The following is a 3,414-nucleotide window of genomic DNA, read 5'->3' as shown; positions in this document are numbered from 1 at the left end:
TCAGTTTCCCCCACTATCTAGCACCCCCCCCCCCCACCACCACCAACAGTTACAATACAACAAATAAGGTGATAGTACAAGGTACCGGGAGGGGGAGCTCTGCCTGGGCACACAGGTTAGGCGCAGATTGCTCTTGCCCAGCTATTGCCCAGGCCAGGGTCAGCAGGACCCAGGTCACGTTCAGACGCTCTCCTCAAACCACCCCCTCCCCCACCTGCAACTCCTCCCACCCCCCCACTCCAGCAACTGCCTGAGTAGTGTCTTCTCACCTGCTGCATGCCCCCAGGAGATGAGGGTCCCCCAAGAGCTCTGAGGCCCCTGTGCATTCTGTCATTAGCAGGAGCATCCCGCATTTAATCTCTGAGCCTCCCCTCCCACCCAGGGCAGTCAGCTTCCCAAGGGCAGGGGTGTCATTTCTGGATCTCCAGGACGGACATAGCACAGGGTTGGAGCAGCGACTGAGCTGACCAGATGTGCTGAGAGTCGGGTGGCATCGAGGCGACCATCCGGCTCAGAGGATGAATCAAGAATCATGGTGGAGGGGGCTGGAGGCGGCATATGAATCAGCCAGAGAGGGAGGGAGAGGATTACAGGCTCCTAAATGGCCCCCCTGATTCAGGGCAAAGCCGAGAACCTCCAGGAGGTGGAAGGGGCCCTGCGACCTGGTCACACCCATGAGGCTGGCTCCAGGTACAGGCCCTGTGTGCTTAGATGAGAATCTCCTCACAGCCCGCCAACAGATGCCTCATCAAGGAGACAACTTGCAGAGATTACAACCCCTTGTTGTGATTTCTCCCACGGCACTAAAAACAGCACATCAATCCCACGCTCTCTGTATCCAGATGGATTCCACAGCCTCTGCACCCCAAGGGGGACTGAGGGTGGAGCAGATACTAGCCTGGGAGAGAGGCCTTGGGGGAGGACAAGCCTTAAAGCTGGAGGAAAATCCCACAGTGTGCTCCCTGTTCCACCCCCCACGACACCCCAATCCCAGGGAGAGCACAAGAGAGCCAGGGGCCAGGGGCCTCTCTGCCCCTTTATTGTGCTGGGGTAAGTGAAGCATGGGTAGATTTGGGTACATCAGCACCAGCTGAAAATCCAACACCTTTTCCCCAGGTAGCCCACCTAGGAAAAGATGCCTGAGCCCCGAGAAAGCAAGGAGAGAGGCTAAGAGGGTGGCTGGAGAAGCATAACTGAGATAAGTCGCAGGAAAGAACTTTGTCAGCACTACGATGCTCTGTTATTACAGACGCAAAGGTGGGCAGCAGGATTCTGAATACAGGCATGCTCACCTGTGGCCTAGGTGGGTGGACCCCAACTCGATTGCACCCCATCTCTTTCTTGACCAAATTGGCTCTCCCATTGCTAAGACCAACATGCAAGGACCCTGAGAAGCCCTTGCCTCTCCCTAGCCTGTCCCCTCTTCCTCACCCCCTCCCTGGGCCATGGGCAGGCTGCCCAGCATCTGTCAGGCAGAGTGGCTGCCACACACTCAGACACCTTGAGCCCAGGGTTGGCAGCAAGCGAGGGATGGATTGCAAACTCTGGGGGATATGCCGCTGCATGCGAGATTCATGTGGCAGGGTGACAGTGATGGGCAGGGAAACACTCCCATCCTGGCCACTCTGAGACACCTGTCCTCCCAGAGCAGCTGGCCTCAGGGCAGAGCAGTACAGAGTCCCCAGGAATTCCAGAGAGGTCCTTGTTCGCAAGCCCCAACTGGGCCAACCACGGCTTCTTGCTTCCCACTGCATCGAATGGAAGCTCCTTAGCCTTCCTGCCAGCCCCCCACCCACCCACCTACCCTGTCTCTCTTACTTCAATTAGCAATAATCGTGCCTCGGATAAACCTCATTGGCTACAATACTGCCACTGTGCAAAAAGCTGTCTCTCTTACTTCAATGTTTATTAGAAATCACTTTCATTTCAGGCTGACTGGCTGTACCTATTGTGTGCCACCTAGGGGCCTAGGCACCTTGGAGGCTACCAACCTAGATGGCTTGCCTGACCTCACACTAAGGCTGTTTCCCCCATACCAACAGGATGCATTGAAAACTCTCCCAGCAGTGCAGCAGAGCTCAGGAGCTAGGGGAGGGGGAGAAGTTCTGGGAGGCAGAGTCTGGAGATGGGAAGATATGGTGACCTTTGAGTGGGTTCTCAGAGCCAGATCTCATCACAGCTCCATCATCCCCACCTCAGGGCCTTTCCTCCGCCATTCCCTGTGCCTAGAATGCCCTCTGTCTTCCATTTGGGTTCCTGCCTCTCCCTTTGCGAAGCCTACCACGCAGAAGGCTGTGGAAGGCACAGAAGTGGATCTAATGCCAGAATGAAATAAAAATACGGTAATAGCTTCTGTTTCATAGAACTAGTTCTGTGCCAGGAATAATGCTAAGCATTTTATATGCATAATCTCTTCTAATCCTTACAACACTCACAGGCAGGTATTATTGGCCCTATCTTGGACAGGCAGGTACCTGTGGATGGACGGACGGACGGACGGACGGACGGACGGACGGACGGACGGACGGATGGATGGGTGGATGGATGATGGGTGGGTGGGTGAGTGGACAGATGAACTCAGACCAAGCTTACCTGGAACATCACACCTGCAGAACCATCCTAGTCATTCCTCTGCCTCAGAGCAACCTGAAGCATAACATAGGGGCAATGTCCTCAGCCCCCCTGATATCTATGGAACTGCAGGCTGCCTGTTTCTCCCTCGCCTGGGCACTCCCTTCACACACACAATCCTGCCACACTGCTCCCTTCCTCCTTCCTCTCCTTGAGTATTTCCAGTGCCTCCGGAATGGCCATAGTCCCACGATTTATGGCACATCACAGGAGGTGCTCCCAACTCGTGATACATTCCAGCCTGAGAAGCCTCCAGTCGTGGCTTCAGGGCCTGCAAAATGATTTGGAGGCCTACTCTCTCTCACTGTAAATCCAGAAGCCTGTGCATCGCCTTTCCCAGAAAAAGAACGTGTGTACCAGAGCCTGACAACAGATCACCCCCATCTACCCACGCCAACCGCCCCTCACTTAATCATCGGCACCCACAAATGTCTAAATCGCTGCATTATCAAATAAAGAACTGCTGAGTCATTGAATCCACCCGCTGCTGGACCATTAAAAGTGAGTCCAAGTCATAGCGCAGAAGTATTGCTGAGTCGGCACAAAGTACTCTCCTGGGCCATGGCTCTGTTCATGCAGCTCCTAGATCTTTCTGAGAGCCAAATCCCACTTCCACGTCCAATCCACGATGTGCTGTGTGAACATGATTTTATCTGACTCTCACAACAAATCTATGAATAGTTATCATTCCAAAAAGGAAACAGGTTCTCAGGGGTCACATAGCCTGGACTCACACCCCAGTCTTTTTGACCCGAAGGCCCATACACCCCCCTTCTGGAAGGC

The 3,414-nt window shown here is 54.3% G+C and overlaps 1 pseudogene; it reads right to left on the bottom strand.

Annotated features, from left to right (window-relative positions):
* Positions 1–1,817: 1,817 nt before the first annotated feature.
* On the bottom strand, positions 1,818–1,884 carry LOC148091295 (U4 spliceosomal RNA; annotated as a pseudogene).
* Positions 1,885–3,414: the final 1,530 nt, after the last annotated feature.

This window comes from Miniopterus natalensis, chromosome 17, assembly GCF_054644295.1.
Source record: "Miniopterus natalensis isolate mMinNat1 chromosome 17, mMinNat1.hap1, whole genome shotgun sequence".
Taxonomy (NCBI): domain Eukaryota; kingdom Metazoa; phylum Chordata; class Mammalia; order Chiroptera; family Miniopteridae; genus Miniopterus; species Miniopterus natalensis.
This window is presented reverse-complemented; position numbering and strand designations above follow the sequence as displayed.